Genomic DNA, 10,184 nt, shown 5'->3' on the forward strand with positions numbered 1-10,184 from the left:
AAAGAGTAGGAGTATGCAGATAAAGTGGTCAAAGGTCAGAAGAGCCACGTGACTTTGCAGTCACACGTGTAAAGGAGAAGACAATAAATTCAAATTATGGGATATGGGCCAACCCACTACCAGAAACTCGCCAAGGCCCAAGTTACTCAAATATTTCTGGAAAAAAAGGCCCATTATGTGAAACTGACTCTTTAGCTTTGCTTCTAAAGCCACGTGAGGATCATGTGGAATCCTCAACAACTATGGAGAAGTCATGCGAGAATAAGGAAAAAAATCTCAGAGGTTTACTGGAGATTAAAACATTAGCATCGCGATTCCTAGAGGTCTTCAAAGACTGAGAATGCGATGCTGGAGAAGAAGCGAACACTACAGAAATAAAAGAGAATATGATGGGGAAGATACCAATAATACAAATAGGGGATGAACTTCAGAACAAAGAAAATTCAAAAGAAATTGGTCAGTCAGAAGTGAGAGACACATGCACTGAGGTGTCAGGGCAGGGTACAGGGGAAAACAACTTGCAATCACAATAGGTCCATGATGTCGAACCCGTCTCCACGATATCTACAGGGGAACAAAGAGAATCAGAAACAGAAGCCTCAAATTGGGTAAATTCCCATATTTTGGAATTGACCAATACATATGGGGTGGCTTTTGTAGGATTCAAGAAGCAAACTTTAGCCCTTTTTATGAGTTTAGACGAGAGGAAGGCTGAATTGGAGAGAAAGGTACAAGGGAAAGTCACAACAATTCCTAGAAGCAGGGGAAGCGGGAAAAATGAACTGAAGAATCTACAATCCAGCCTCAATGAAAAAGTAGATAGTATCAGAAATAGAGGGAGAACTCTTAGTCTGACTTTTAAATAAAAATAAATCTTACCACATGGAATGTAGGGGGACTTAACAATATTCTTAATAGGAATTTGATTAATAGCTTGTTAAAGAAGTGGGGTGCTGATGTGTACTGTTTTCAAGAAACAAAAATAAGCAGGAATGTAAAGGAGGTTGCAAAACTGCTCTGGCCAAGCAGGTGAATGAAGTGTAATTTCATTGAAGCTGAAGGTAGTAGTAGAGGGATTCTGGTAATGTGGGACAGCAAGATCTGGAATAGTGTATTGGTTAAAACTGGCCAATAAGCCATTACTCTCAAATTCGAATCTTTACAAAGTTCTTTTACATGGTTTCTCACAGGGGTGTATGCTCCTCACACGAGAAAGGAGAAATAAGAGTGCTGGAAGGAATTGGTTGCAGTTAAGAAGCTATGTGGTGGACCATGGATTACTTGTGGGGATTTCAATATAGTTAGATTTATGGCAGAAAGAAGGGGTTGCAGTAGAATCACTAATGTTATGTTAGATTTTTCTAGATGGATAGAAGATATGGAACTTCATGACCCTCCTCTAAATGGAGGGAAGTTTCCGTGGTTCAGGGGAGTCAATCATAGAAAAGTTGCGAGGTTGGACAAATTTTTTTACTCCAAGGAGTGGGAAGAAACATTCAGAAACATCAGACAGAGACTACTTCTTAGGGTGACCTCCGACCATAGCCCCATTATGCTCGAGTGTGCTAACTGGGAGAAGAAAAAATCCAACTTTAAATTCAAAAACTGGTGGCTCAAGGTGGAAGATTTTAGTGATCTGGTAAGGAGGTGGTAGAATGAAGTTGTGGTAGAGAGATATCCAGACTATAAGCTTAGCTTCAAATTAAAAATGTTGAAGCAAAAATGTAAAGTATGGAGCAAAACTACTTTGGGGGAGTTGATAAATAGAAAGTACAGTCTGTTGAATGAATTTAATCCAAGATAGAAGAATCCTGACAGAAGATGAGATGATAATCAGAGCTACAATTTTAGTGGAGTTAGAGGACATTGCTAAAAATGAAGAGTCAATATGGAGGCAGAAATCTAGAGTGCTTTGGTTGAAATAAGGGGATAACAACACAAGATTCTTCCAAAGAATGGCCTCAGCACATAGACGATATAACTCATAGATTAGTGATGCAAGGAGGGGAAATCAAAGATGTTGAAGGGATAAAAATGGCTATGATAGAGTTCTATAGCAAGCTTTATTCAGAATCAGAAGATTGAAGACCATCTTTTGAGTTGCTGGACTGTCCTAAAGTCACTCATGAGGAGCAGCAATGGCTATAGAGACCTTTTTCTGAACTAGAGGTGCTCCAAATTGTCAAGCAATGCGACGATGACAAAGCACCTGGACCAGATGGTTTTACTATGCAATTCTTCAAGGGATGTTGGAGTATATTGAAGAATGATTTGATGCTTACTATCCAGAACTTCCATCAAAATGAAATCTTTGAAAAATCATTCAATGCTACCTTTATAGCATTAATTCCAAAGAAGCCAGGGGCGGAAGAACTCAAAGATTTCAGGCCAGTCAACTTGCTAGGAGGAGTGTACAAGATTATATCTAAACTTCTTACTGAGAGGATGAAGACTGTTGTGGATAAACTGGTTAATGAACATCAGATGGACTTCCTAAAAGGCAGGCAAATTCTAGATGCATCACTGTTGGCCAATGAGTTGGTGGATTCTAGAGTAAGGCAGAAGACCTTGGGTATTTTATGCAAATTGGATATCGAGAAAGCTTATGACCATGTCAACTGGTCCTTTCTTCTCAAAGTACTAACTAATATGGGATTTGGCACTAAGTGGATAAAGTGGATAAGATTTTGCATATTTAGTGTAAAATTTTCTCTTATCATCAATGGCAATACTGCAGGATTTTTTCAATCTCAGATGGGCTTGAGACAGGGTAATCCCTTATCACCTTTTCTTTTTCTTCTAGCTATGAAGGGTTTAAATCACATGATCAGAAAAGCTAAATCAAATGGATGGATTAGGGGCTTCTATGCCCAAACAAACAGGGGAAGTTCCACGGAAATCACAAACCTACTATATGTTGACGACTCACTAGTTTTTTGTGATGCAGATGTAGGTCAGATTAGATATCTACAAGCCATTCTAACCATCTTTGAAGGCATCTCTGGACTGCATGTTAACTGGCATAAGAGCTTCATCTTTCTGGTTAACTGGGTGGAAAACTTGCAACTATTAGCTGAGAATCTAGGCTGCCAAACAACCTCTCTGCCTACCAAGTATTTAGGAATGGTGCTGGGTGCAAAAAATAAAGAGTTTCAAATCTGGAGTGAAGTGTTAGAGAGATGTGACAAGAAATTAGCTAGGTGGAAAAGTCAATATCTATCTTTGGGGGGCAGGTTGACACTTTAAAGTCTGTGATAGATGCCCTCCCTACTTATATGATGAGTTTGTTCCCAATACCTTAGAGCATTGATAAGAGGATCAACAAGATTAGAAAGACTTTCTTATGGAAAGGAAACAAGGAAAAAAAGGGGTTATAACTTGGTGCAATGGGACATATGACGCTTAGCAGGCTTGGGTATTAAAAATCTTAGCATTCAGAATGATTATCTATTGTAGAAATAGTTCTGGAGATTCTGTACAAAGGATATGGCCTTATGGAGAAGATTCATTTCAGAAAATATGGATTACTAACTCAATGGACAACATAGGAGGTCACGGGTACTTTTGGTTGTAGTGTTTGGAAATCCATCAGAAGGTTATGGACTCATTTCTTTACCAATATCTCTTTCAAAGTGGGAGATGGAGCAAAAACTAATTTCTGGAATGAACATTGGATAGGTGAGGATAATTTTAGAAATCTATTTCCCCATTTATATATCCTAAGCTCACAAAGAATTTTTTTTAGTATCACTATTGTGGAGTCCTCAAGGATGGAATCTAATGTTCAAGAGAGACATGAATAATTGAGAAGTGGCTGATATTGCTAGTCTTTTACAAATATTAAATTTGTATCCAAAGATTACTAGTGAAGGGGACAAACTAGTCTGGAGGTTACATAGCAAAGAAAATTTCACTATTAAATCATGCTACTGGGGAAGAAATAATAACCTCTCTCCTATAATTAAATGGCCTTAGGAGCAAATATGGAAAGTTAAATGTGTAATAAAAGTTGGTTGCTTCAGTTGGTTGGTGGTTAGAAGAGCTTATCTTACCCATGATATGTTACAGGGGAAAGGTTTGGAGATCTGCTCAAAATATTTTTTGTGTGATCAAGAGTAGAGGTTAATAGCCATCTATTCTTACACCGTAGAACAGCCGTAAACCTGTGGAACATGTTCTTCTGTATCTTAGGGGTTTGTTGGATAATGCCAAGCTCCACCCTTGAGTTCCTTAACAGCTGGAAAGAAATTGGCAAAAGCGGATCTGATGAAGATTGGTGGATGAGAATCCCAGCATGTGTTTGGTGGACTTTATGGAAAGAGAGAAATGAAAGATGTTTTGAAGGTAAAAGCAGCAAGATTAGAAGTAATTGCCTTGGTTTATTGTATTTTTGGTGTAAACAAGAATTGGGGGAGGTCAATATAGCTCTAGTTGATTTCATAGGTAACATGTAAAGTATTCTACATTTTTGTAGTCCCCTATGAGGATGTACCACATAGTATGTGGATTGTAAAAGTCACTCTCACCATTTTTTGGATGATGACCTTTTTGTGAATACAAAAGTTACCCTTGACTCAAAAAAAACTGTTTAATGAAATATCAGTTAATAAGGAGGATGGTATCAACAGTAGCAATAGCAAGGAGAATGTCATAACCCGAGGCTACCCCCTAGTCGTAGCACAGTGCTTAGAACCACAAGTGATTCCAAGCTAACTCATGTACTGACATGATACTTGAGCAAGTGATTTAAAATGTATGTACAAGCTAAATTTGCTTAGCGGAAGCATAATCATAAGAAAAGCTGAATGAATGTAATACTGGTAAAGTTTACAACTTGATAAATCTGAAGAAAGAAATTGAATTACATATCTTGACTCTGACTGACTATCTATGAATACTCTACTATACTTAGTATAGATAGCTGGGATATGCCTTCAACTACCACTAATCAATATATATGGATAATCAAAATACAACATATGAACTGCGATGGACTGGAGTCCCCGAAATAAAAGGACTTATCACCTACTGGCTGAAAGTTGAGAACTGTCTGACCCTGGTGTGTAAACTACATTTGGTACCTACCTATATCATAAAAGAATGTAGCCACAAACGCATATATGTGGTCAGTACTTTGGAATGTACTAAGTATATAGGGACATGCACTAAATCATAAAAATATTTAAACATGCTTTAAAACTGAGGACATAAGTTATTTACTAAAACATACATTTAAAACATGGTTATACGTGAAAACTGTAAGTCATGGTGATATTTATAAATCATGAGCTAAAAATAATTATGTAACCTGGAAAGCGGTAAAACATGAATACTGTATATAAATCTCATGCAAAGCTGAACATGCTACAAAATTGAACTGAGGATCATGTATGGATACTAAGCTTGAAAATATGAACATGTAAAACTGAGAATGCAAGACCAAGTAAAGCATGTACTGAAATAATCTGAATAACTGATATCTGAATGACTGAATAACTGAGAATCTGATTACTTGGTCAAGCAAACCTGAACTGATATAGACTGAATACTGACTAAAACTGCGGGAGCTATCATGTAATCGAGATGCCTTAATCTAAGCTAATCGGGGTCCAACTTGTAACCCCAGTTGAAAGGGTGTCAGTACCTTGCCACGGGTACCAACACTGGTTGTGTGGATCCACTAAACTAGTGTCTCTAAGGACTAGGGAGTCAGTCCTAAACTGGCCGGTGATCCCTAAGAGAGTGTCAGTCCTAAACTGGCGAGTGACATCTTATAATCCTACGTTGGCTACGTAGTTCTGGAACTTAGGGACTGCTACTAAAGACCCAGTCCTAACTGGCGGGTGATCCCCCATCCCTAGGTTCTCTCGGTGCTAAATCCTACTCCCAACTGAATGACACTGGTATTACCATAGGTCTGACATGATGTGGTACTGTACTGATAAGTGCTCAACATAAACATAGTAGTCTGAATATAATAATGAAAACATGATCTGACTGACTTGTAACTTTAAAATAAAACCATGTATAAACAAATAGGTATCGGGTGTTTATAACCCTCTAACACTGAATGATTACAAGAATACGATAACAATGCTTAAAACAATGGTATAAAATTATAGTTCGAAAATCCAAAACATAGGACATTTCAATAACCTGATAAATTACATGAATGTAAACATGAGAATGAGTTAACCTTGGGATAATATCATGTTTATGTAGTTCAAAGAATAATTCAAGAATTTGGCATGATGCCAACTGAACATGACCTAGGATTTTGGAACTTCAAGCATGTAGGAACATGATTCATAATGATAAAACTAGTAGTATGGCTTGAATGTAAAACTAATGAGAAAACATGGATAAATTTCATAATTTACATTAAATTTGATCATAATTAGAATAAAATTCATACTTGAATCAAGAAGAGGGTTTTTTGGGCTCAATGGGTAGAAGGAACCCATTGATAAATACCCCACATACCTCAATTACTTAAATCCTTGAAGAAAAGCTTGAACTTGGAGCTTGGATACTTGAATTCTTGGAGAGAAAGTTTGAATTTCTGGTTCTTGGAAAGAGGGGAAGGGTTTACGTGAGTTAATCTCATGAAAAGTGGGCAATAACGTGTTTTAAGACCCCTTATTTCATTTAAGAATGATTAGAAACGGTTTAGGAGTGTGAAAAGACCTCAATACCCTTAAATTAAATCAAACGAAGCAACTTTTGACGCTTGGCTTTTGCTTGGCGGTGCACAGCCCAAAGATAACCCATTCCAGTGGCGTTTCTCGATACCTCCGCGGCGCCGAGCCTTTGAAGAGGGTCCATTTGGCGATGCACACCCATTTCCAACGTCCAAAAACACCCCCAACATGACCCACAACAACTATACATAGTTTTCCATCGATATAGGGGTCCTAGGGGGTCATTTTTAAGGCATTACTAGAGCGTTAAAAGCATGGGGTGTTACGGATAATTGTGCACAGGTGATAAAGCAAGTTACTGATTCAGAATGTAGTGCTTCTGTGGCAATTAATTTTAGTGTTGTTGCAAATATTGAACTTTTGTTGGACAAGACATGATTGATGAAGGTTGAACAGAAATCAACCATTGTTGGGTCATTCATGGGTAGTCCAGATGCTTCATTGAAGATGAATATATCCGAAGTAAATATGTTCAGGTTTTTGAAAGAGATGCTATAGTTGGTGATCCTTCACAATGTTCATTTGATACTGGTTACACAATCACCCCTGAGGACAAGGGTGTTTTGAATGAGGAAGAAATGATGCAATATGAATTTGGAGCATAAACTCAAGGATGCTCGTTGGAGTTTAAGTGAATTTAGGAAGACATGAATTATGCTGTTCAATTATTTTCAACTTTGAGGACAAGGTTTCTTTTGAGGGGGGAAGAAATGTTGTAGATCCTACTAAGAGAGTACAAAAGTAGTATGCTCATTTAATTACAATTTAGTCCTAACTTTCTATTCCTATTTCTTCAGAACCCCAAGTCAACCTATTAGGATAATGTATTTATCTAGGGTTCTCTTTTGCATTGTATAATTACTTTGGATATACTCATTTGCTATATATCAGTAAAAATCATCTTTTAGCTTAATCTAGAATAACTTTAGCTTATCTTAGATTATAGTTTGTTTTTCTCTCAAATTCCATTCTTTTTTTGTATAATCGTGGTGTCCGCGCCAGCTTGCGTGCACCTCGACTAATTCCACAGAATACCTACCACCTCCCACACCAGGTACCAAGTAGCTCAATCCACCAAGGCTAGGACAGATAAGAAGAAATCACCTAGTGTTTGTCTCTGTTGGGAATTGAACCAGACTCATGGTGCTCAACCTAACTTCTTGAATCACTAGGCCACACCCTTGGGTCACTCTTTATCATATAAGCAAGAAAAAAAATACTTATAAGAAGTAGCAACTTTTATTACCTCAATGACTCCAACAAACTATCATACATAGTTGACTCTTTATAATCCATAACTTCTTCTCCCTCCTCCTTTTGTGCTTCCACTTCTTCCTCTAAATCTATCTCCTAATTTTTTCTCCTGAATTAGCTCAAGTATCAACCCACTATTCTAGTCTTCTCTTCGTGCCTTTATCAAATTTCACACAAAAGAGAAAAGAAACAGATAACTACAAGCTTTTCTCAACAACAGAAAAGAAAAAAGAAGAACTTGACATTGAGAAGTATATAAATAACCTCTTTTCCTTCCAAATCGCTGGTTGCCCATTCTCCTATGATTCAAATGACAGAAGGATTTTCTTTCTTGGTAATAGACAGAAGACAACAAGGTTTTGCCAGGCTCCTGGGGTTTAAGGGAGGAATAAAAGAGAAGGTTCTCAGCATCTAAGAATCCTAATATTTTTATTAAATTATTCTTTTATTTTTAACAAAACTTTTTTTTTTATTTCCCATCCGGTGTCCGATTCCCGCATTGGATCCCGACTAATTTGGATCATGCATTGTAGGACCCATTAAGGTGACAGCGCTCCCAACAGAGTTTTCTCCATACCCAAGGTTGAACTCTCGACCTCTGGTTAAGGATGGAGCAGCCTATCCACTTCACCACAACCCATGTTGGTAGAAAAATTTAAATTTATCTATATCAAAATGCATAAATATCTATCTTTATTTATATATATACATTTTACATCTACTATCTAGAGAAAATTGAAGGAAAGATGTCTTTTAAGTTTTGAATAAAGGATTGACGATATTGACCAACTTAAAGGGTCAAACATCATTAGGAAACTTAATTAAGTTAATTGTGAACTTGATTAATATTTTCAAAACTATCTAATCTTTTCAAAAATGCAAATTAACCCACACCCCTCTTCAATTCAAATCAACTAGTTTCTCTTCTCTCTCTCTCTCGACAGCTTCTCCTAACTCACTCCCAACCAACAGTTCTGCAAAATTCTCCCTTCAATCCCCGACGACTTTAATTTATGACAAAAAATAGTCGGTCGAGTTCCCTTTCGACTTTCAATCATTAATAGACGTAAAGACTTCTCTGGTGACAACAACTTCGAGTTCTTCGTCGTCCCATTTCCTTTTTCATAGGTAAAAAATTATAAAGAAACAGAGGAACTTGAGCCAACTACTCTTCTAGTAATGAAATATGGACTGAATGAAACCCTAATTTTTGGCATTTCTTCTTCTTGTTGTCGTAATATTGATTCATATTTGTTGGTGATTTTTATTCACAGTTGATGTTCGTAGTGTGTGTGTGTATGATATGTTGGCGTTGCTGGGTTGATTTGTTATTTGGTTTGGTAAAAATGGTGTTGCAACAGATGAAACATATGATGCAACAGATGTAGACATCTGATGCAACAAATAAAAATATCTGATGCAGCCGAAGAAAATATCTAATGCAACAGATTAAAATCTGATGCAACAGATAAATAACCTAACAGATCATTCATCTGTTGCGACAGACGACTCTTCTATTTGGAAGAAATCTAAACAATATTGATCCAACAGATAACTCATTTTGCAACAAATGAGTGATATGTTTCAACAGTTCATTGATCTATTTTATTATCTTTAACGGTTTACTTATCCATTGTAATTGGTTGGTTATATTTGCAACAGATAACATACCTGGTGCAATAAATATATGATCTGTTTTTACTGTTTCCAACGGATTACTCATCCGTTTCAATAGGTTGGTTATATGTTGCAAAAAAATAAACTACGTGATGCAACAGATTAGAGATCTATTTTTATTGTTTCCAATAGTTTACTCATCTGTGGCAACAAGTCGGTTATATGTTGCAACAGACAACATACCTGGTGCAACAGATTAGAGATCTATTTTTATTATTTCCAACGGTTTACTCATCTATTGCAACAGGTCGGTTATATGTTGCAACAGATAACATACCTGGTGCAACAGATGTGTGGTTTTTTGGAATTATTATTTTACCATTGTGCATGTTAGATTTACTGTTATTCCTTTTTAATGATGTATTTATTAATTATAATCTATTTTATATTCCTGTTAATTTGAGATAATATGGCTCCCAAAAGAAAAGAAGCCGAATCAAGTCCAAGTAAAGGAACAAGTGCAGCAGCTCGACTACATTCACTACTCTATGAGCTTGCTTTACAAGTGTTGTCTCAATCAGGAGCAGAAGATAATGAACACGGGGAGAAGGA

Source organism: Capsicum annuum, chromosome 7 (assembly GCF_002878395.1).
Source record: "Capsicum annuum cultivar UCD-10X-F1 chromosome 7, UCD10Xv1.1, whole genome shotgun sequence".
Taxonomy (NCBI): Eukaryota; Viridiplantae; Streptophyta; class Magnoliopsida; order Solanales; family Solanaceae; genus Capsicum; species Capsicum annuum.